Raw genomic sequence first — 26,005 nt, 5'->3', positions numbered from 1 at the left:
AACGAAAGCGGAAGTTTGCAAAAAAAAATGTAGTTATAAATGTTATCATAAATACTTCTTAAACGCACTTGATATATTCTTAACTGAAGGTTCCTACTTCCAAAAATTACGAGAAAAAAGATTTTAAACGCTCAACCGCTGATAAATTAATTCCTAAAGTTAGCTTCAGTACCTTAGAGAGTGTTTCGCAATTATTTGCCTATTTTACAAATTTAAATCTGTTGAAGGGAGAGTTTTAAAATTGCATTTTTAATGTCATCATGATCGGTCGAGTCTCGTACACAACACTGTAATTTTTTAACAACATGTTGGATGTGACGGCACTGGCGGCTATTGTATTTGCAAAGAATTCGACGATGCTAAAAAAATAACGCAATACGCACTTTTCTCCATTCTTTGTCTAGAACTCTAGGTTTGCCGAATAATGTTCATATAATCAAACATTTTGTCGTTCGTTCGTCTATTGAAACATTTTTCGGAAAACCAATCAACATTCCATTGATCGTTGTGGCTAATCGTACAAGCATCGGTTCTGTAACATTTATATGCAAGAGAAACTGCAAGATATGTTTACATGAAGCAGAAAAAATTCACCGAAAAATTCGTTTGTATTGCTTCAAATTGTTCATTTCCAGTTTGCCAACAGCATTCAAAGGTTCTATACATCTATTTTGTTTGCATAAATACTACTACGACAAAATCATAAGAATATTCAGATCATAAGGAGTGTATCGAAAAGTAGTTAGCAACATTGATTTATATTTTGACATCAGTTTTCGATATATTGTAGAAAAATTACATTTTTATGCATTTCACTGATTATATTGAAGAAAATCCTAGTTTCTGTGAAACGCTCGCACTTTGGACTTGACATTCTTCATTAAATTCTGCACAGTTACTTTTGTGACTTTCCTGGTGGCAGCTGTCCAGTTTTACCTTTTTTACCTATTTTTATATATATAAAAAATAGGTATAGAATTCGCTCAAACTTTCGAAAATTTTCCCGAGGCCCGGAGGGCCGAATGACATATACCAATCGATTCAGCTCGACGAACTGAGCAAATGTCTGTGTGTGTGTGTGTATGTGTGTGTGTCCGTATGTGTGTTGTCAACTAAGAGGTCGAGATCTCAGAGATGGCTGGACCGATTTTCATCAAACTAGTCGCAAATGAAAGGTCTCCCCGTCACCCAAAACGTTATTGAATGGTTTTGAGATCGGATGTTTACTTTTTGAGTTATACAAAGTTTTATGTCAAAATTTTCAGTTTTTTGACAGTATCTGTCACAATTGACCTTGAAAGCAGAATATGTTTTCAGACTTAGATTCCGCACGGTAATACCTATCCAACAAGCCATAGATTGTTAAAATCTGTCCATTTTTAACGGAGATATCGAAATTTTTCTGTAAGCGACTTTTCCCCCTATTCCAGCAGTAGAAGTTTTGAGCGCTGTATGACAAAGAAATGCTTGGGAGCAACGGAAAACACAATTTTTTATACTGTTACATACAATTGTTTCTAAGAACCAAAAGGATTGTGTACAGCATTCTTTTTCATGACATTTAGCCTCGGACCGATTTTGGCACGGCTCGTTTTTGGCAACATAATCGTTCGAATACGACATATATAAACCAGATGATGGCAGAATTTTTTTTAATTATTTTGTTTTAAACTACTTACAGCAATAAATGCTGGAACAACATAACATCCATATACCATTCGAATCAGTTCGTCGAGATCAGCAAATGCGTGTGTGACAAATAACTTCAATTAATTTTCTCGGAAAATTTCTTTTCTACAAATTCAGATTCATACGAAAAGTCGTATGCTCCCAAACAAAGTTCCTGCATTATGTTTGGTTCCGACCTCTGGTTTCGGAACTACAGGATGATATGTGAAACGAAATCAAAATTGTGTAACTCATTTTTCTTGAAGATGGCTGAACCGATCTAAGATGCAAATGAAATCTAAGAATCATCTAAGATTCAAATGAAAAGTTTCAAAGTTCTATAAAACATCTTGCTTGTCAGTCAGATCCAACTTCCGGTTTCGGGGATTGTATAAAAATGTCTATTCCACATAATTTAATCAGGTTTATCGGGTTAGCAGATTTGGATAGTCGATAAAAAAATTAACTTTTTTCAGTTTTAGTGGTATTCAGTTGTCGATCAGAAGGCACCTAAAAATTTAATTCGTGCTATGATCTCTCAAAGATGTCTTAACTGATTTTCAAATGTTTTGAAACAAATGTAAAGTGTACAGCTACTCAGGTGAATTTATCTGACTTCGGCCATACCGCTTTTAGAATTCCGGTTCCAGTATAAAATCGTTTCTCAAAGCTCAATCGTTTTCTCAAAAAAAGCCTAATCAAATTTCAGAAACAAAAATTTTAATTAAAACAAACTTATATACAAAAATTAATTATTTTATCCAATTATGACTTCCGGTTCTCGAATTACATGATGATGAATTTTTAAAATTCAAACCGATATAGAAGATGACAATCCCGAAAAGCTTCAAAGTTGAACTCAAAACTGTTGTAATTTATTCGTCATATGGCCATACGAATCGGTTTGGGTTATGCTGGTTCCTGAATACCGGCTCTGGAAGTACCTTAAATTACCGTAAACTCAAGAGTGGAACTTACATATCATGGCATGTTTAATCAATTATCACACTTCTAGATTCAAATTCGATCCGATTTGCAGTTTCGACATTACAGAGTAATGAGTGATTAAAATCTCAAATTGTCGCCGAAAACGAGGGTCATTAAAATAATGTCATGAAAACTTAAACACCGAAGAATATTCATGCAAAAAACACATGCGGATTGATAAAAATAGGTATCATCTCACTGCTAGGTGGATTAAACACGTTTTTATATATATAAAAAATAGGTATAGAATTCGCTCAAACTTTGGAAAAAATTTCCGAGGCCCGGAGGGCCGAATGTCATATACCAATCGATTCAGCTCGACGAACTGAGCAAATGTCTGTGTGTGTATGTGTGTGTGTCTGTATGTGTGTTGTCAACTAAGAGGTCGAGATCTCAGAGATGGCTGGACCGATTTTGATCAAACTAGTCGCAAATGAAAGGTCTCCCCATCACCCAGAACGCTATTGAATGGTTTTGAGATCGGATGTTCACTTTTTGAGTTATACGAAGTTTTATGTCAAAATTTTCAGTTTTTTGACAGTATCTGTCACAATTGACCTTGAAAACAGAATATGTTTTCAGACTTAGATTCCGCACGGTAATAGCTATCCAACAAGCCATAGATTGTTAAAATCCGTCCATTTTTAACGGAGATATCGAATTTTTTGTGTAAGCGACTTTTCCCCCATATTCTAGCAGTAGAAGTTCTAAGCGCTGTATGGCAAAGAAATGCTTGGGAGCAACGTAGAACACGATTTTTATACTGTTACATACAATAGTTTCTAAGTACCTAAAAGACTGTGAACAGCATTATTTTTCATGACATTTTGCATCGGACAAATTTTAGCACGGTTCGTTTTTGGCAACATAATCGTTCGAATATGACATATTGGAAAGATGGCAATACTTCCGAATTCTGAACAATTTCATAACTATATTGATTTAAACTGCTTACAGCAATAAATGCTGGAAGAACAAAACACCCATATACCATTTGAATCAGTTCGTCGAGATCAGCAAATGCGTATGTGACAAATAATTTCACTCAATTTTTTACCTTATTTTCGAAGATGACTCAACCGTTTTCTACAAACTCAGATTCATATGAAAATTCGTATGCTCCTGAAAAAGGTTCCTGAATTATGTTTGGATCCGACTTCTGGTTCCGGAACTACAGGATCATATGTGAAACGAAATTAAAATTGTGTAACTTATTTTCCTCGTAGATGGCTGAACCGATCTAAGATTCAAATGATATCTAAGAATCATCTAAGATTTGCTGATTTGAATAGTCGACAACCAAATAAACTTATTTCAGTTTTAGTGGTATTCAGTTTTCGATTCGGAAGGCACCCAACAATTTAACTCGTACTACGATTTCTCAAAGATGTCTATACTGATTTTTAAACATATTGAAACAAATGTAAACTAATCAGGTGAATTTGTCTGATTTCGGCTACACCGATTTTCGAATTCCGGCTCCAGTATCGAATCGTTTCTCAAAGCTCAATCGTTTTCTCAAATAAAGCCAAATCGAATTTCAGAAAAAAATTCAAATTAAAATAAACTTATAGTCCCACACAAAATTAATTAATTTTATTCAATGCTGACTTCCGATTCTGGAATTACAGGAGGATGAATTTTTAAAATTCAAACCGATATAGAAGATGATAATCCCGAAAAGCTTGAAAGTTTTACTCAAAACTATTGCAATTTATTCGTCATATGGCCATACGAATCGGTTTGGTTTATGCTGGTTCCTGAATACCGGCTCTGGAAGTACCTTAAATTACCGTAAATTCTAAAGTGGAACTCACTTCGACATATCATGAAAAGTTTAATCGATTGTAACCTTTTTAGATAGAGTAATGAGTGATTAAAATGTCAAATTGCAGCTTAAAACGACGGTCATTAAAATAATGTCATGAAAAGAATATTCATGAAAAAAACACATGCGGATTGATAAAAAAAGGTATCATCTCACTGCTAGGTAGATTAAGCACGTTTTTTTTTAACTCCTGCATGTTTTGGAACACTGTACCTTCCTTCCGAAAGTGTCGCTTGACAATTGCCCAATACCTTTCAATTGGCCGAAGATCCGGGCAGTTCGGTGGGTTGATGTCCTTTTCCACGAATTGTACGTTAATTTTTGACAACCACTGTAGAACGGAGTTGGCGTAGTGGGCTAAAGCCAAATTCGGCCAGAAGAGAGGAGGAGCCTTATGCTTTCTGTACAGTGGCAGCATTATCTTCTTCAAACATTCTTCCTCGTATACCTTGGCGTTAAATGTGCTCTTCGTGAAGAAAATCGACGACCGCAAACCACAGATACAAATTGCTTGCCAGACCAACACCTTCTGCCCAAACTTTTCCATCGCCACCGTGGTGTCAGCGTCGTCCAGGTCCTGGTACACCGATTTCGTATAATATTGCGGTCCGGGCAGCGCTCGAGAGTCTTCCTTGGCGGAGGTTTCGTCGTCAATCAGGATGCATCCGTCTTTATTCTGTAGAATCCGGTTATTCAGTTTTCGCGCTCTTGTTTTGGCCTGAACTTGCTGTACCAGGGACTTTTTCGACACCTTCTGTTTCTTCTACGTTTTCAGAGAGTTCCGAACTTTGATCCGTTGTATCATCCCGATGCTGGTGTTGAACTGCTTGACCAAATCCCGCGTCGACCCCGATGGGTTTTTCCTGATGTACTCAATCACTTTTAAGTCCGGGCCGGGCTGGCTGGGACCCGTTTTCCTACCGGATCGGGGCAAATCCTTCATGGAAAGGGTCTTACCGAACTTCTCGATAGTATTTTTGACACTGGTGTGGTGCACTTTCACCCGTTTTGCAATTTCGTTGTACGTGACACCACTTTCTGAACACCAAGTGTGCAGAATTTTCTTTCGCGTTCCCGGATCAATTCGACTCATCATTGAAACGATAAACCGTACCCAAACCAATCGATTGCGCAGCTGTTATTGACATGTAAACAAACATGTCACCGCAAAACACGTTGCAAAAAATTAAGCCATTTCAGAGTAATAACTGTTTGAACGTTGCTAACTACTTATCGATACAATTCGTTATACGTTTCTATAGAATAAAATTTTAAAAACGCTGCGAAACATTCTAGGTTTAATAATTCCCATTTTTCCGTGTACTTTACTTTTACAAGATTTCATATGCCATGAAAAGTAAGGAATGCAAGATACGAAATATACCTGGTTTGTATAGAAATGAACCTGAATACACTTAAAATTTACACCGAAATGCGTAAAAATACACATAAATGAATAGGAGTTTGGCCAGACCCATCAGTCAGACCGAAGGTATAAAAATATCTGTCAGACGGAGGGTTAAGTTACAATTACTGTTAAGTTGGTCTTTTTTAAATAGATTTCACGCAGGTTAACGCTGATTCTTCATTTTGCTTTATAAACCTTACGAAAAGTTGTCCGCTTGGCTGAAATGTGATCTTAAAAGTGTTTTCGGTGGTGGTTTTGTGGAGTTTCCCGTTTTCAATGCGAGATTTATGATGCAACACTCCAGACTGCTACAAGTTTTTATTTAAATTAAGAATGTTGCTTGGGAAAACCTTGCAGGAAAATAAAATAATGTCGGTTCGTCTTCATGGTGTTGGTAAAAAAATTGGTGGGAACGACTACGGCTCTGAATGTAGAACAATTTTAACGAATCTGGTTCGAACCTGACTCGAATTTCAGTTTAAATGCGTTGAAACTATCTTCGAAACTGACTTCAAACAAACGATTCGACAGTAGATAGGGCAAATACAAATAAAAATACGCCAATGTTTGGTTCACAAAACATTCTAGTCCATCCGTCTACTACCCCTCGACAAGACCAAGTCACAATAAATATTCCTTTCTGGCAACTTCAATTAATGTTGCTATGGTTATATTTGCTTATTTATGATTCCATCTATATATATAAAAATGCAGAGATCATTCTTTGTAATCGCATCACGTAAGAGCGGATGGACGGATTGAGATACTTTTTTTTTTGTTTGATCAGTTTTTACCCCCACCGGGTTCGTACATCAAAAAAATTAGGAAAACTTACCGGAAAAGTGGGAAAAACCAATAAAGTTATTTTGTATGGACAATGGAATTTTCCACTGAAAAAGTCGCCAATGATTGCTAGATCATCGATAGGTGTTTGGCGCATAACGAGTTGCATAAGTGTTAGGCCGACGACACGACCTGCCACTCGACTATCAAAACTGTATCGCAAATTTAACTACCCCTCAGTAACTGGTAATGTCAAAACGAAATCGCTTGAAAAAATGTTGGAACTGGCAACACAAGTTGGTAAATTATTGATTTTGAAAAACAGTTACCAGTAGCCTTGGTAACTACATATGGAATGTAAACAAAAACAAGAGTCTCACTTAAAACGAAACCACTGAGTGTAGTTGGCCCGCTGGCAGGTATTAAGTTTATTCTTTCAGAAAGTTTTGAGTCATTTTTGCTCAATTTTGATTCAATTTGTATCTTTAATTTTTATTAAAAAGTAAAAGTTATTAAAGCATAAAAATATATATATTTTGTAAATAATTCAAGAATATCACCAAATTAACACTAGCGTCTTCGTGAAGTCGAAAGTGATTTTAACTTCAATTTATTCTTAATTTCGTTTGGTATTCAGTGGACATGTCTTACGATAGTTTTTCATTTGCTTCTGTATCTGTATTAAATATAAATTAAATATTAAATATCAATAAATTCCGTAAACTACAAAAAGATATGAAAATATACAATATTACTTTTTTTTATGCTCTTATTACCTCCCATTTTTGTTGTACTGGGGCCATTTTTTTCTTCCAGGAAAAAAGATACAAAAATTCAAATCGGTGGAATTATTCCACAACTATTTCAAAATGTTTGTTTATTTATTCTGGTGCTCCTTGGTAACTATTTCATAGCAACTTAAACAGTGTTGCTCGAATAGTTAGTTTTTGACATTTTCAAGGGGTCGCTATATTTATGGTAACTGGTGGTAAATCGCTCACGAACACTTTTTAATCCGATTTTTCTTCGGAGTTTCTGGTCGTGTCGTCGGTTAGACCGTCGAAGAAAGGAATACTAGATCGTCGAATAAATTTTTTGGCGCGCAACGAGATTTCACATGGATACTTGATGGATGTGATTCGTCATTTCGAACCACGTGCTTAAATGGGTATCAAAATTATTGCTTACTAATGTCGTTTTCTCTTGAAAAAACTGCAACTGACCCAAGGTAGTTTCATCAAACAAACACTTTTCACGAAACTGTGTTCATTTCGTACTTAGCAACGGGGGTTTGAGAAATACTGTCTTAAAAACCAGGTTCGAAATTTACTCGATTTTCAGTTCAACAACGTTGAAACTAGGTTCGAAACTGACTTCAAACAAACGGTTTGACAGCAGTTAGAGTGGCAACTGGGTTAGGTTTGGCATCAAGCGAAAACGACATAAATGACTCAATGACTGTTCTAGAAAACCGTTGTAGGCAGGAGAAGAAGTTTTGATATCATTTACCAGTTGATGAATTGTGTTCAATGGAGTCAGATGAATAGTATTGGTCATTGCGGGGGCAAGATTAACAAATCAGAAATTTTTTTAATGAATCAATGAAAAGATTGTGCTGTAGAAGCGCTACGGTCAAACCGACGACACGACCAGGCACTCCGAAGAAAAATCGATACTAAAATTGTTTGTTGACGATTTACCGTCAGTTACCACAAATATAGCGACCCCTTGAAAATGATAAAAATAATCTTCTCAAGCAACACTGTTCAAGTTGCTACGAACTAGTTACCAAGGAGCTCCAGAATAAATAAACAAACATTCCGTGATCGGAAAACATACGGGGAAGCATAATAGTTCAGAATGTTCAAAATATTGTGGAAACTATTGATTAGGACGTGTTTCAGGCAAGAGAAACGACATATACGTTGGACTGCTGAATGAGACCTCATGATAGGATCGTGTAAAAAATGAAAACATCTGGATTCGTTGGTATGGTAAGATTCACTCGACATATTTAGTGAGATAAACTAGAAAATTAAAAACTTATTTCAATCAGAATGCCCTTTGGACTTTGATGAAGAACAAGTATCAGTGAACTACCGGTAAACACCTGGAGTGCACCATCTGTTGCATTTGGCACAATAGGCGATGCTGAATAAAGAGCGATAAGATTTGTATTGCATGAATAATCGCTAAATTAAGTAATTGATTTACCAATCGTTTTGTTAATTTCAGTTTCATACCAAGAAAAAAAAATTGTAATTTAAAATTCTCAGCGAATCGGAGAAATAATCCAGACAAATGATGAATAATAAAAGTTCTGCACGAGAAAGCTACCACGAAGTCAAGTGGTTAAAACGAGAAATAAAACATAACTTAAATGACACTTATTGTTAACAAAATATTTTTTTATTTGTTTATTTGGGTTCTCATCTCAGAATTTCAGTAGTATTGTTTTATTAATCGGGTCTAGAAACAACGATCATACAGTAGTTAATATGGAGATTCATGTGCTTAATTTCGTAAAGAGCTTCTGATGGCGTTTTTTTTATGGATTTATAGGAAACCGTTGAACTTTAAAATGAGAACATTTAAACTTGTCAAAGGTGACATTATTCATACTTATCAGGAAATCGCCATTTTTGATTTAGCAACGTTACTTGAAAATACTCCATTTATTTGAAAAAGAATCTGTTTGATTAGCATATTTCGTCAGTGGTTTGGGTGTTCTCAGTGTTTGGGTATTGACCACAAACGGGTTCCATCTCCACTAACTAAGATAAGCGAAGTTCGTATGATGATATCTTTACAGTATCGATAAACTTATCGATTTACTGCTCTGACACATAACGATGCTTTTAATTTTCCGCGATTTACATTACTATTCGGAGTTGTTTTTTGTTTACATTTCTCATGTCTCTTATATATAGTAACCAAGGTTATAGTAACTGTTATTCAAAATCAACAACTTATCAACCTGTGTTGCCAGTTAAATTTTTTGTTCAAGATATTTCGTTTTGACATTACCAGTTACTGAGGGGTAGTTAAATTTGCGATACAGTTTTGAATAGTGAGTGGCAGGTCGTGTCGTCGGTCAAACTAAGAGATTTTCTTTGCATTTTTCTTTCTAATGATTTAGATTAGACTAAGCGCACACAGTAAGTGGTTATTAGATATCATTGTTCAAGATGATTACCATAATGAATTGAGTCTGTCATTTCATGTTGCATATTCTGTGAAAAATGTTCAAACTGGTAAGATCAATATCAAATTACAATTTAAGCGTCGTCTCCAAGCAATGAAAAGTTCCACAGTACCTGAAAATATCCACTTTATTAGAAATCTAAAGTTTGCATGGTAATTTTTGATAACTTGAACGTACAGAACAGATTCTGACAAAAATTTCTCACTGCTTAAAAGCTGTACATACAGAATTATTTTTACGGATGTCGGTACAATTTTACTGACTTTCAAATAGCTGAATATTCGGTAATCCGTTCAGTAAAAGTTTTATTTGCTGAATGATCGGTACAGTTCCACTGAACTTAGATCTGTCATAATTCAAATGACTTCTTCATCATTCAATACCGACGTTCGGCGAAATTTACAAGACAATTCTAAAAATATGTAAACGTCTTGACCCGTAAAGTATTACTGTTTTTTTTTTTTGGTAAATTTTATTGGAGATCTGGGAAAAAAAGGAAGAATTTTGTTTTCGAAACATATTTTTCTTCCGAGTTATTCATTTATTTGCGTGTGATGAATGAATTGAATCACATTTGCTCTCCAGAAATAATTTATTCAAATAAAATGATCAAATATCTTTTGGGTGCAATTCAGTAGAGTATGGGATCACCCATCATATTTTTAGAGTGCTGAAATAAAAAGTTGTAAAAGGCTTTGTGAATATATTCACTAAATGAAAAATTACCGCTAGGAATCAGTATTATCTATTTTTCGCAAGCAATCAATATTTTTTCTCTACAAATCTAGAAGTTTTCACATTTTTACGTCCGAAAATTATTTCATTTGATAGATCTGTATTGCTGCTGAATGTATAGTGATGGTTAATGAAATTCTTCATTATTTTTTATTAATTTTCCGAATATTGGTAGAATTTTCACTGAGTTCGTAAAAAAAATGACATTTCAGAGTTCACAGAGCGTGTCAGTAAATAATAAATAACCGTAACTTTTACATAGGAGTTGGATAAGTTTTACGTATATTTCAGTAAAAATAATATTTTACAGATCGTTGCCGCAAAAATTATTACCGAACACAAAAATAGAATTTTTTTGTGTATAAGAAACTGCTTCAAAGTTTGTTCTGTCGGGTAAACATTCACGTATGAGCAATTCCATAAAACGGACTGTTCAGAATAGAAATCTGTGCACTTGTTCAATTTTCGTTTTACAGAAGTATTTCATATTTTCACATTAATCTTTGGTGATGTTTCTTCTTTTGGAGCTAAAGCGAGTGTGTGTCGAGTTCCGTTGATTGTAAGTTAAGTAATCAGAAAAATAATGGAGAACAACGTTGACCACATAGCCTTTTGACAACTCTTCTGACGAGACGAAGTTCGACGGGCCAGCTAGTAATAAATAAAAAGATACCACCAAAGTTTCCTCGAATCCGAATTTTAATTCTTTTCTGGATTCGAAAAATGGTTAAGTCAACATTGTATAGGCGCATAATGAAACAATTCAGATAGTTTGAATGAATGTACACTTCAAATAGTTGTATGCAGGGCTTTTTTGCCATTTCTCTTTAAGGCTAGTGCACAATTTCACGACATCATCTAGATTGGTATCACGAATTGTTGGTATGGTTAAGTTGATAACCAAACGTGTTTGCGAATTGATAAGTATGATAAGCTTAAAAATGTCCAGATGAGTCACGGTGTTATTTTCGAAATTTTCCTTGGGTGCCCCCACAAAAAGTTTTAGTTGTATGTTTCTTATTGCATACAAATTTTTAGAGAATCATTTGTTAATCACGGTTAGGTATCAAACCAGCTTTGAAAATGTTATTTGTATTCGATTTAGGAGCGTCATAAACTGGTGAACATTACGATAATGATAAAACCATCTAGAGATTAGATGATGATTTAAGGGGTCGTGCGAATTATCTTACGATTCCGCACTGATCACTTGAGTCCGGATGTTTGATACATGATTACTGGTATCTGTTATCTGTCTCTACGATCGTGATTTAATTGTTTGAAAGTTTTGTTTTGGTGTATACACTTTTATAATTCAATTTTGTGACTCTGCTAGACATTAGTAAAGGCATTTCTCCTTGACCGCGGATGAACTTTTAATTTCCTACCTATACCAAACAGATAAAGATTTGTATTTGTTCCGTCGTGTCCTGTGAATCCTACAATAAAAAGATTTAAAATAATTATCGTGATCCACAAACATACAAATATTTTCTTTGAATCGATTTCCAGCCTTCAGCGTTGCTAGTTATTTAAAAATTTCATTTAAGTAGATTGTCACTCTGACATTGTACCTTTAGAGTGCACAGCGTAGTACAAAACGTGTCCACGAAAATTCATCAGAGCGCTCGGTGCGGTAAAGGTTGAAGTAAAAGTTGTGCGACTTTTAATGGTACGTCATTAACAAATGCACGTTTGTTTTCGTTGACTGTCGGCCCGTTTATCACCGGATCGAATCAAACGTCAACGGTCGTTTCGTGCTTTTTTCCGCTTGTATAGTTTATTTACTAAGTATTCGCGCTTCTCGCTCTTATGCAGTGCAATCCCGAGCTGTCCGGGCCAAGAAGCTATAGAATATGTTCGGTGTTTGGAATGGAAGAAGCGGCCGGAGTGGGTCGGCAGTGGTCATTAATATCGCTAGCAGTTTGCCGCTTGTGATTCCTGAAGTCGCCGAACGATGAGTGCGGCTTGCATTGCAGCAACAATAACAACAACAACAACAACGGTGGTGGTGGTGGCGTGCCAGGAAAGTCGAAGACCCTTTTACTTTCCTTTCCGCCAGTGTCCATCGAGTGTTCCGCTCGAAGCGGTTTGTTTTCGAATCGTCCTCCTTCATCACTGACCCGTAACGGTATCCGCGAATATCTAGGTAACTGGTACCGAACACGTGCATTCCGGAAATGGCGAAACCCACTCCGCCACCTATCCTCTGCCGGCCCTCCCCCGGGAGCAGATCTCTGTGCCTTGCTTTTTGCGGTTTTTCCACATGATACCGAGACCTTCCGAGGAAAAGAATTGCCACAGTGGGTATTCAATTTCTCATCTTCGGATATGTGCGCTGTGTTTCAACTTTCGTTTGACGCTGTGACGAAGGGGAACCGTCTTTTTTTTGTTTTGCTCGTGATCCATGATTCTCGTCTGGACGCGTGGAGATTTCCAATGAATGGAGTGCATTCTGATGTGTGAAATCGAAACCATCCCGTCCATTGTCCACTGCACTTTCCACATTCAGTTATCGTGATGTACAAACACAACACTGGGCGGTGTCATTCATAGATGTCAAAACGTTTCGTGGATTTCCGATAGCTGCCCAATGCATAGGAACGGTCGGGTAGTCTCTCGTAGACGATCGTTTGCTAGGTTATTCTCGGTTCGATGGAAGCAACATAACGACTCGGATAACGACAAGACTTTAAATAATATATCTGGTTTGTTTTCTACTTCAGCCGCGTGCCCGTCCCGATCTTCCCCCCGAGGAGTACCGTGGCATCGAGTACCGATAATTGAATTTCCCTGTAATTGTGTACTTTCATGTAAATAACATTGGAACCCGCGGTCCGTTTGAAGTGTCATTGATCTGAAACTGCAAGAAGAAAAATGAAAACAAAAAAAAATACAGCAGCTCCCGAACCCACTTTAGGATATGACAAGCAGTCAAGTGTACTCTCGACTTTAATAGGCAAATGTCCATAATCATGTCTGGTCAAATCGTTTGGTCCGGTCCGGTCCGGTCCGGTCCGGTCCGGTCCGGTCCGGTCCACTCAAGCTGGCCTTGAGTGAGGAAGCTCCACTCACGAAAATTGTACGTTTACATAAATAAAACAGCAGCATTTATGTACGTAGGTACCCGCTGGTTGGACGACCTGCGCCCCGCATACCTGCGACGGAGTGACGGTGACTTTCATCCGCGCGGTACTGCTCAAAATCGTGTCATGCATAAATTACCAAACCGAGGTTAACGCAACAACAACTGACTGACAGACTGAGACGAACAGGCGAATGTTGGTACGACCAAGAAGGATGAAGAGTAGGGCCTTTGCCGCAGCAAAGAAGCATTCAGATATGAGCGGACGCCGTTTCTGTGAGTTTTGATTTGTTTAGCGTATTACCGCTAATCAGCACGGTACACAAAAGACCAAATTTACCTTGAAATGTCGATCGTTGGACCGCTTTGACCGAGTTGCGAAGATTTGCATGAACTCGCCAATAATTGGGTCGTCGGACACTTTGTGGTTATTTGTTGATTTGTGTTTATGATTATTACTTTGCATATCTTCACGTGTTAACGTGCTTGCAAAGGGGTTCTTCGTTTTTGCATTACCACTTTCGTTACTTTTACAGGGTGTGCCGTCTGAATCGGGTCAATGTAAAGATTGAAGAGCAAAGCTTTGACAGTTTTTTATGAACTTTGTTTTGAAATACGATAGCGAAGTAAAGACTGTCCCAGAAAGTATGGACGCAACCAAAAACCGCTGCCATTTCGCAATGGTTCAGAAACTGTCAATTTTTATGGCTTCTCTAACCACATGTGCAGTTGTTTATTCGTTTTCATTAGTTTGTTTCGAAATGCGTGGACTTTCAGCAGAACAACGTCGAAAAATTGTGTACAAATGGAAAAAAGGTCCTGCTAACCCTCAGTTGGATAAACGTATACTGAAGGCGTTCGAGCAAAAGAAGGAGGTTTCAGTTCGGGATGTGGCAAAAAAATGGGCACTTCGAAGTCAAATGTTCTTCGTGCTAAAGAACGTTTGAATGTTCGAACCTATAAGAAGCAGAAACAATTAAAACGTAGTCCGAAACAAGAAGCATCGATCAGGCCGATGGTTCGAACTGCATAATCATGGACGACGAAACCTACGTGAAACTCGATTACAAATCCTTGCCGGGACCACACGGTACGGTGCGGTGCGAGAAGGGCATGTGTTAAACCAGTCCGAGACATCGATTGAAGTCAAAAAAGTTGGTAAGAAAGCTATGGTCTGGCAAGTAATTTGTAGCTGCGGTAAGATTTCGAAACCCTTCATCACCACTGCTTCAGTGAACAGCGAAATATACATCAAGGAATGTTTACAAAAACGACTTCTACCCATGATTCGAAGCCACAAAGATCCTGTTGTCTTCTGGCCAGATCTTGCTTCCTGCCACTACTCGAAATCAACGGTAGTATAGTATACTACCAAAAATGTCACTTTCGTCCCAAAAGACATGAATCTACCAAATTGTCCACAACTTCGACCAATTGAGGAATTTTGGGCATTAACGAAGGCACATCTTAGGAAACCTGTCTCGGCAGCCGAAACCATTCAACAGTTCGAAAAAGATTGGAAAAAAGTGTCAAAACTTGTCGCCAAGAAGTCTGTACGGAATTTAATGAGGAACGTCCGCAAGAAGGTGCGCCAGCTAGTCTACAATGGCTAAATAGCAAATGTTGAGAATAATATTCTGTTGTTGTAGTCTAATATTATCAGTATATCGAATAAAATTTGAATATCTAACACTTATGAATTATTTACAGCGAAATCAAAGTGCGTCCATACTTTCTGGGACAGTCTTTCGATACTATTTAAACAGAGCCTTTTCACACAACCAGAATTGGTATTGAACCATCCTGTACTCTGTGCGGTAAACACCATTGCACAACTCGTCAATAATTTGACCGGAATTTCGATGATTCTTCGAAATCGGAATAAAATTAAAGGGTTGAATGCAAGACACGACCGTGCACGATTATTCTATTTTGTGGCTGTTGGGATCGCCCATTTAAAAAAAAGCCACAAACGAAATTACAAGAAAAGAAAACCCTTCGCCAAGCTATTTGCTTTAGTATTGAATCAATTCGCACAGGAAGCAGTTCTGCTGCGGGACGTTCGCAGAGCCAGTTTCAAAATTACAATAGAAAGTGGACAACGGTGGGGTACATTATGCAAAATCAGCCCTTCTAATGGCTCCAAATGTTATCTAATGAACAATTTCTCATCTGTTGAAGTATGCAAATCAATTTAGCGAAGGTTTGTAGTCTAATAGATTCTAATCCGGAAATTTTTTTTTCGGCATTGTACTCAACATAATCGCATCATTTTGACTTCATATCGTTGAAAATATGATCAGCAATTTATGATTAAATTTTCAGTAGTATGGATGATGGTTTTGAATATTTCCACGGTTCAGAATCCAAGACTCGGTTCCAGAATCCAGTTTTAGTATTCAGATACAGTATTCTAAGTGTCCAAATTTCCCGAGGTCCAGAACCCAGTTCCAAAATTGTATTGTCCTTCGAATCTAGCCCGTCGACAGTTTTGATCATTTCCGCGTTCCAGAACACAAGATTCAATTTCAGATTTCAGATCCTGAATTCAGGTTCAATTCCAGAATCCAAACCCAGAATTAAATTCCAAAATTCTGAAATTTATGTTCAGAATTTAGTCCCAGAATCCAGATCTAGGAATTCAATCGGAAAACACAGTTCGAAAATTTAGTATAAAATTTCAGTTCTTCAATTCAGCTCTAGGATTTACTTCTAGAATTCAGTTTCAGAAGCCAAATTCTTAATTCATGCCCATGAGCCAATTCCAGAATTCAGGTTCGGAATTCAGTTCCAAAATTCATTATCGGAATGCAGTTGAAAATTATGTTCCAGAATTCATTGCTAATTCTGAATTCAGGGTCTGGTGTTAATTTGGTTTATGGATTTGGACATAAACTTGGAGCTGCAAATGATATCCAATTTACCATATTACTGATCCAGATCCTGGACCTAGGAGTTCGAAATCCAAACCCTGAACCTGAAACTTCAACCGGACCTGCACTTTCCATATTATGAATCCAGTTCTAGGTCCAGATCCAGTAATACGGTAGCAGTATCAGCATCTGGATCTCTACTTGGACCTGGGCCAGTAATGAAGCCAGGAACAACTGTTTTTCGCACTTTTTACACTCGACAATTTTTAGCACCGAATGATAATTTTATTCGTATTCACGTTATGTCTTTGAAATTACTCGCCCGCTTATTTTATACATAGCGATTTAAGAGAAGATTTATATATATTTTGATCGAAAAATGTTGAATCAGTAACCGAGAATCAATCAACTCAGTAATAGTGTTATTCGTGCGTTTTATTCCTGATGGGACAACAACTTGAATAACGCATAACTGCATTGCATTGCATTGTTATTGTTGAACTTAGTCTTGAAATTCTTCAACCACTCACTACTCAAACTGGCCCACGAGGAATGCTCGCTCACAGCCAGGGGTTAACTAAAGCAGAAATGTATTCGGGCATATATTTATAGATTCGCTTTTGTGCGATAGTTCATGCTTCGCAAATCGAACGAGAGGATAACATCATTAACGCACTGTGATTGGCTCTTGAAAACATAGGTCAATTTAAAACAATTTCTCAATGGTATTCACTTCGAATACTTAAACGACGTTACCTCATAAGTTTAAGTTAAATGTTTCCGAATCGATTGGTTGTTACTTATATAAATATATCAACAAATGACTGAGTTGTAAGCGTTTAAAAATTATTAACGAAAAAGGTTACGCGGTTAGTTTTGCATTTTTTTAAATGGCCTTGTATAGCGAAGAGGAAGGCATTTCTGATGCCAAAACAAAAACCTGTTGCCGTCTGAATATTCAAAACGAATATTAAAAGAAATTTTGACAATAGTTGTCTAGTTTAATGTCAACAGTTTGAACAACGAAATGAAATCATACTTCATAATCAACACGGGCGAAATCCCGATCCCAGAAATGAGTAAAACAAGTCATGTTTTGAGGAAAAGAGTATGTTTTTATGTTATGATAACACACAATGATTAAAAGTTCTCGGATCATTAAACATTTGGACTGATTTACCTTTAATTTAAACGTAACGCACCTTACATTCAGGCGAATTTCTACCATTCTGGTGATTTTTGCAGCATAAACTCAGGCGTAATGTTTTATCGACATTCAGCTAACCAGAGACCATTTGGTAGAAACAGGAAATGAAAATTATAGTAGTGATAGTACTCAAGGGAGAGCAGGGATGTAAAGTTATATATAACGGAGAGGTAAGACGTGACAGAAAGACATTGAAGCTCTTTCAGTTTCTGTCAACTTTTACCTTCTACAAGAGGAGTCGGGCTTAGGCGACTAATCAATAATAATTCTAAGTGACTGCCTTGAGCTACCTCGGAGCGAATGACGCAAGTGCCTTCAATAATGATTTCTACTGACATTTTACAAATAAATAAATACAATGGTTTAACGGACTCTCACTTTAATAACAAAACCAAATCGGTATGTTCTTGACATTGGATTTTTTTTCTGCATCGTAGCCTACAATTCCGAATCGGTTTCATTTTTGAATCTTAGTAAAGATCGATTCATCCAGATTCGAATCCAGAAAAATAACAAAAGCATACTTTAAACTCCGTTTCAGGTATCGTTTATTTTCGACCGTGTGCCACCGATCGAAACAAAGCGTAATCGTATGGAGCAATGTCCGGAGAGTACGACGGGTGAGTTCAGATCGCCTGTTTCCGAGTTTACAAGCCCTTTTTCGATGTGGGGCTAAAAATGGTCACGCTGGAGAATGACTTTATCGTGCTTTGCTTCTATCCTGACCAATTTCGATTTTGTTGTCAAATCATTTGCGTTTGGTATTGTTTCTTTGTAAATCGTGATAAAAATAAATCGTAATAAAATTCTTTGTGAATCGTAAATACGATTTGCCTCTGAAGCAGCTAATTGCAAGCAAAGAAATGACTGTTGATATGTTTTGTGTTTCAAGCCGAAGCCGAGTTTGCATTATTTTCAAAGAATTATTCATCGATTTCTTTATAAAGTAAGGTAAAATATTTTACAAATTTTCATAGGATCATTAGTTTCATATTTAGTTCTAAAAAACTTTAACCATTCTGCAAGTAACAAAATCTTCAAACATCTCTTTGTCGAGGCAATATTGCAGATTGAATCCGCTAGGCGAAATGATGTCAATAATAAAGTAACATAAAAGCAAAGTCTTGGCATTACATTCCTTTTGTGTACATTGGCCTGTCTGTTCAAACCGACTTCGCAGCCTATTATTAGTGTACAGAATCATTGCATGGTTAGTACTATGGATCCTACTGACACTATGAATTCTTCCAGGCCGGGGCTCGAACATACGACAACTGGCTTGTAAGACTAGCGTCCTATGCATTGAACCGCCAAACTGGGACATAAAGTAACATACTAAATACTAAATACATGGAAAAGACACAAACGGGAACCTTGTGCAACACCAAAAAGGGACATAACAACTTCTTTGAAAGTGAACAACTTCAACAGATTCGATTTTAGACATTTCGGAAGACAGGCTCTAGACTTCCGTGCAGATCGCTGGTCACCTACGACAATCAGCTGGCAACGTGTCAATACTGTCATTAAGCTGTTCACTCTGGTAAGCCTCGTCAAACATCTACACTCAAAGGACCATGTAGCTACTGTTACTACAGTTCCAATGAATCGCAGTAGTTGTGAAATAAATCTAAAAACACTAAAACATGCTCATCAACAAAGCCATCATCTGCAACTATTACACACCGAAACCTCCATCTACGAACTAAACGGAGGTTCGTAAATTGAGGTAGTTCGTAAAATAAGTTTACGTCATTTATGATTTGGCTCGTAAAAAAATCATATGCGATTTCCGGCTCAGTTATATTCCATGGAAACTACTACAATATGAGTATTTTTGGAACGGGTTTAAAGAGTAGATTCCGGAAAATAATGTTTGAGGTGGTTCTGAAATTCAAGATGGCGACTTCCAGTTTCTTGATATTCCTTGAAAACCCTTACAATGTGGATGTTTTCGGAAAGTTTACGTTATTTGAGATTCAAGTTCGTAAAAAGAGTTATGTAAAAAAATTAACGTGAAAAAGTGTTCGTAAACGGAGGTTTGGTTAGCCCATAATGATTTTTCTTTCAACAACAGCGCTGCCAAACCAATGGACGGACCTCCCCCTCCTCCCTCCTTCCCATTTTGATAACGTTTAACCAGATGGCGACACAGGGTATTCCAGGCAGATTAGCAAAGTATGGTATGGTTTGGTAAGTACAGGGTGTCCCACAAAAAAAAAACGGTTTGAAGGATTTCAATGATTATACATTTATTTAAAAGGTTGATTCATGAAATTTATTTATGAAAAATTTTTCATTTCAACAGGACGGCGCTTCATGCCACACAGCCAACGAAACAATCTTTGAAAATCGCATAATCGCTAGAAATGGTGATATGAAATGGCCTCCGAGAAGCTACGATTTAACGCCGCTGGATTATTTTCTATGGGGAACGGTTCAAGATAAATGTTAGGCCAATCATCCACAAACAATTGAAGACCTTAAGCATGAAATTCAAGTTGCTATTGAAAATGTACTAAAAAATTAGGTGAATCGGATTGGCTACTGCCAAGCCAGCCGTAAGGGTCATTTGAACGAAATTATTTTTCATAAAAATAACCTTTCAATAAACCTTTCAAATGAATGTATAATAATTGAAATATATCAAACCGTTTTTATTGCATTTTGTCCTGAATACGACTTACTTTACTATGGGGTGCCTTTTCAAAATTTACCCTCTGAGAGAATGATAAGTTTTTAATCGTGAATATCTCCTGTTGTATCTAATGAATCAACATAATTCTTGCGACATGCCATCGGATATATGATCACAATTTTATGATAAAATTTTCAGTTGTGTGACATAATCTCAAATAGTTCAAAATTAAACTTTTCTGAAATGTTTGGTATAAACGAGTATCAAAGAGGACAATTCATAAGGCGCGTTTGCCTATCTCGTATTTTAAAAGCTCATAGCTCAGTGATATGTGGAAGGATTTATATAATCAAACTACCAATAGAATCGAAAATTTTCTACTTGAACGTGTATTGCAACAACATTGAAGTTTTTCAATAGTACACTATAGAAAAACCTGTTTGATTTAACCTATGACAGCACCAGCCAATCAGAACGCGAGATGTCTGCATCTATACAAGAGCATCCATATAAAAGTTGAGTGGATCATTTTTCCTACCATTTGCTAAGCCACTGTTACCGAAACAAGACACACACGAGAACCATCTCAGATCTCAATATTTCCTACCGAAAGATTCATCAAGATGGAAATTAAAATAATTTGTACCGTCACTAACACATTCACCCGCGTTTTTAAATTCTAAATTTCTCGTGGGACACCCTGTATGCAGTCAGAAGTTAACATTTTAAAACCATAGTAACCATTTGACGATTTGAGGAACCGCAAGGATATCTGATTTATATTAATTGAATGTCACTTTTTTCCACATTTTTACGTTTCGTCTTCGACTCAACAATGCATTAGCAGTTTATGTAGAACTGCTAATAGCAACTCGAGGGGGTCAACAGAAACCTAAACCGACAGAACCGCGAGGTGACATAAGCAGTTCAACGTAAAGTGCTAATACACTGATGAGTCAAAGAGTTTTAACTTAGCTATTAGTCCGACAATTTGATTAATCTGTGTCTGAAAGCCTTAGAGAAATGAAACTTACGCTAAACTGAACACTGAACATTACTGAACGCAACAAACTTTGCCTTGTTCGCTAATTTTCTAAATAAAAAAACTTTTCCCGGTTATTGGCTTCTGTAGGCTCTGGCTTTAACAAGAAGCAGAAATAAAAAAGTATGTACACAAAACGAGCTGCGAGCGGTTGTGTCTCTCCAGCGGGAAATTAAGAGGTGTTTAAGGTTAATTATATGATGTCTGTCGGGTCGGGTTGGGACTGCATTGTTGCCGTGGTTGGGTTTTAAGTGGCGAGGCACCATAAAAGACTCTTCACAGCATATTTCAGCTAACTACCTACGCTGCTGCGGCTGCTGGCCGGGTTTTTCGGTTTAGGTTCGAGCCTCTGCCACAGATTGAAGAGTGATAGTAAATAATAGTGCGTCGTTCAAATGTTGCACCTGAAATGAGTGAAAATTAGGTTGATACGTTTGCCCCCGCGACGCGACGTGCCGCGGCAATTGAATTAGGTAGGCACCGTACCGGGGAAGAACAAGAGAAGAAGAAAATAAAACGGCATTTAAAAGCTTTATGACGAGTCGTGCAGGGAAGATGTTTCACAGATAAAACGCCGACAAGAGGAATCCAACATGCTCTGATAAATAGCTAATTTCCTGACATGAGCCGGTTGAAAGTAAAGTGTGCCAACGAGACGAGATCTGATAAATTTCGTATTATTTTTAAATGTGATTTTCATTCCGGGTTCTTTTTGTTTTTTGACTAGCGGTATCGTGGAAAGATGCTCACATGGTTTCTCATAATGAGCTTGATAACAAAACGAGAAATTCGGTAGAATGCAGACGACTATCAGCAGGCTTATCTTCCGGATTTATTGATTTAATTTGATTTGATTTCGATGTTTTTTTTTTCGGAGCCTGATTTCCAACACGGATCAGTTCAATAATAATTCCCTCTGAATGCGACTTCGACTGCATGGCGCGAACCCGTTTTATGTGCTTATTTTACAGCTATTTTCAGGTAGGCTTTTCTGTCGACTGTCGAGCGCCATTCCGGTTTGCCGTTGGTTTGCGTTTAATCTGGCTGTGCTTACCCCATCGACTTTTACCGTGCTCTCGAAAAATAACCACTTCAGTATTTCGCAAAGCAAAGCAGCGGTCGTTCCCAATTCTTACTGGCAGCCACCGGTCCGTCCAGTGGCAGTGTCAAGCGCTGCATGCATAATTATAACGCCGAAGATCGGTTCGAGAGGCTCATCGGCGACCGGTGGCCTATCGGCCTTGGCTGCAGTACGACGAAATAAGGCCAAACGAATGTGATTGCTTTGGTTAAGTTGTACGAAATCGGGATCGTCCCGTTGTTTAGGAAACATAATTCCCATCAGCCGTCATCAAATGCATCCCATAATGATATCATCGTCGTCGTTGCCACGGTAATTTGATGATCACGTGACATCATGCCATTGTATCCGACTATGCAACAAATTAAATTTATGCATTTAATCAAACGAAGCCAGCCATGAAAAGCAACCTTGGCGCCCGCACTTGAACGGTGTAGTCACCCATAAATGTCACCCATCACGTCAGAAGCATACACCAACGCTTAGTCAACCATCTGTGATCGGTCGACGTCTTTCCGTCACAACTGCACATTGTACACGCACACACACTCAATCACAATGACACCGTCGTCAACGACGACGACGACGACGACAGCATCAACAACGGAAGCTAAAATGTATCTCTTTATAAGCACCATTCCCACATCCATTTAAGAAGCAGTTAGGCCGTGGCTTAGGCATCGGATGGAAGAACACCCGAGCAACGCCCCCGCGTACGCAGGACAGCGCTCGGGTTGACATTGAAAATTCGGTTGTGAATGGATTGCACAAGATCCACGGCGAGATCTTTCCTATTCCGGATTGTCTCTCCGGCTGGCTGCTAGATGCGTACATGTATTATGCAAATGACAACAACCTCGATGAGACGACAGGTAATGAAGTATAAAAATCGCATTGACACGAGAGAGAGATATGTAGAAAAAGTACCTACGGATCCCGTAACACTGTATGTCGACACACGCACAGGCTTACTCGACAGCAGCAATAGCAACAAACGCTGGGTGGCAGTCACCGGGTGACGTTATGTGGATGGCACATGTCACTGAATTTTATTAACGACTCACTGGCAGCTGGACTGGTTTTGGTTTGGTTTTAGTCTAGTAATAGTAGTAGTAGTAGGCTGTGCAAAGGGTTGTATCATAATGACGTTATTATCTGTCGGTTCGTGCCCAAGTGAAACGAGATTCCGAAAATAGAATTTTCTTCTATTTATATTCACCTGGCTGTGCAAGGTTTTTAGATTCTCTTTTCGTATTGATTAGTCGATTCGAATTGAACCACTGCTCGAAATTACATTCATTTGAATCTAAAATTAAAGATCACTCATAAATCTAGAAGAATGCCATATTTTGTCTAAGCCAGCGATTCTCGAACGGGCCACAACTGCCCAACAGTTGATTGGAGGGTAAGTTGTTTACTGCAGCTGGTGTACTTTGTTCTATAGGGGATACTGGTTCGTTGAAGGGGATGCTTCATTGTTGTTGGTGGCTGTCACATGTGTACTGGGGTTGCTTGGGGTTGGTGTGAAGAAAGCACCGTTTTCCTTCGGTGTACTTGTCTCCTTGTGCAGTTTATCACATGGCTTACCGTAGTGAACAGCTTTTGGCAATATTCCGTGCAAATCACTTGTCATAGGTAACAAGTGATTTGCACGGAATTCTTGTCCTGGCCGAAAGTTACATAAAAAGGTATAGGCCTCTTCAAGCGCATGCGTAACAAACGTATGCCATTTAGAATACCGGGGAAAAAGTTCGTTCTTCCTCTTTTCTTTTTCGATAGAGAGAATCTCTCCGTATTGGGACATAGTTTTGCGAATATAAGGATCGATGACGCTTGAGGGAAGTTCATGCACACGCACTTCGACAGCACTATTTTCCATGTATACTGGAATGTTGTACTTAATGTTCTCGTGCTCCACATAGTGCACATTGTTTTTGTCTTTTGCGAATTGAATTGCATTCAACTCTTTATAAAACTGGATGTAAACAACATTATTTGTCTTATTGCATTTGCAATGCATTTGCTCCTTAAGCAAACCTTCAAGTTCTCGTATCGAAGGTCGAATTTCACACTCCCTGTGATCAACAATAATTGTATTCTTTCGTATCGGCGGTAGCTTTTGTTCGTTTGGTTCACTCATTTCGAGATCGTTCTATTGTTCACTGTACTTGATTTCTTTCGTCCCGAACGTAAGCGGTTTTGTTTTATCGATTGACTTGGATAAGATGTAGAACCGAACTGAAATAATTACTTTTCTCTTTGAAGCGACTAAGCGTGCTAAGGATCTAAATTCACTCGATTTTCACCGTGTAGTGATACCGGTAATAAGGGCCAAAATTTTCAAAAATGTTTGGTATGAACGAGCATTGAAATGCCATTCATTGTCAAAATAAGGCGCGCAAAATTGCAAACACATGAATTGAACAAATCATCACAAATTTTCAGTGATTGAGTACTGTGAGCGTTTTGCTCACTAGTGAAGCAGACACTAACTATGTATGGTTGTAAACCATGAGTATTTTTAATTTACTAATAAGAGAAAGACATACATGTGCATATTATTCAAGACGGTCAATTTAGTCACTAAATTCATAACAGAAATGTTTCTTATAATCGATTTTTCCGCCTGTATTGAAATCATTCTTCTTTTTTACAAAGATACATCTTTGACATAAGCTCATTTGGTTTATAAGCGAGAGATGTGAATGATAAGTGTGATACTCATTCTGGTCGACTGTTGACCTATACATCTATGTAATTCATTAAAATCTTCTTAAAACTCGTTTACATGGGAATTCCCACAGATAATACGAGTAGCAAACATTTGACTTTTCATAACAATACACTACAAATTGAACGTTTGTTTTGGAAGAACGGGTTAAGTGTTTGTCCGGTTTTTGCATTCAAAGTTATTTTGTCCGGTTCTTGCAGAAAAGATGCTCTTAAACGATTCTTTTATTTCAAAAAACCATGTCTGGTTTTTGCTCTCAATGTTTTGCTTTCAGCCGTATAGGATTAAAATTTCTCCACTGCAATGTTTCCAATTCATCAAGTCGCTTTTAAGATGTGGTTCACCTATATTCCAGGGCAATTGTCAGGTTAATTGTATTTATTGAAGTATTTGGGAAAGTTGGAGTTGTATGTCACTTCCTCTTAAATCTAACCTCCAATTGTTCTGTGACGCATCCTCATAAATCTGTTTCTATTTGGAAGCAAAGCAACGTTTTACAATGTATATAGGATCCATTTAACGCACACTCAACCATGCGTGGGAGGTGCGTATTGTTTTGTCAAAGTGGGATACTGGTGAGATCGTTCCTTAAAGATCTTAATTTTTGTCTCATTTGCAATTCCTTGTTCAGAGCATAAAATTGTCTCGCATTCTCAATGAAAGAAACCATTCCAACAGTCTCTTTTTCTAATGTTTTACTGTCTCAAACGAAGAGAGACGAAGCATTTTCGTTT

The 26,005-nt window shown here is 37.6% G+C and overlaps 1 protein-coding gene and 1 long non-coding RNA gene across 4 annotated transcripts in view; one reads left to right on the top strand and one right to left on the bottom strand.

The window, feature by feature from the left end:
• Nucleotides 1-26,005, bottom strand: part of LOC131439612 (uncharacterized) — a 321,124-nt gene that overhangs the window by 272,586 nt on the left and 22,533 nt on the right. The window lies entirely within an intron of this gene.
• LOC131439616 (uncharacterized) lies at nt 8,516-9,468 on the top strand. Its single transcript, XR_009231153.1, has 3 exons — nt 8,516-8,668; nt 8,731-8,848; nt 8,910-9,468. It is a non-coding gene; the product is annotated as an uncharacterized LOC131439616 (long non-coding RNA).

Source organism: Malaya genurostris, chromosome 3 (genome assembly GCF_030247185.1).
Source record: "Malaya genurostris strain Urasoe2022 chromosome 3, Malgen_1.1, whole genome shotgun sequence".
Lineage (NCBI taxonomy): Eukaryota > Metazoa > Arthropoda > Insecta > Diptera > Culicidae > Malaya > Malaya genurostris.
The sequence above is the reverse complement of the archived record's forward strand: the minus strand, read 5'-3'. Positions and strand labels throughout refer to the sequence as shown.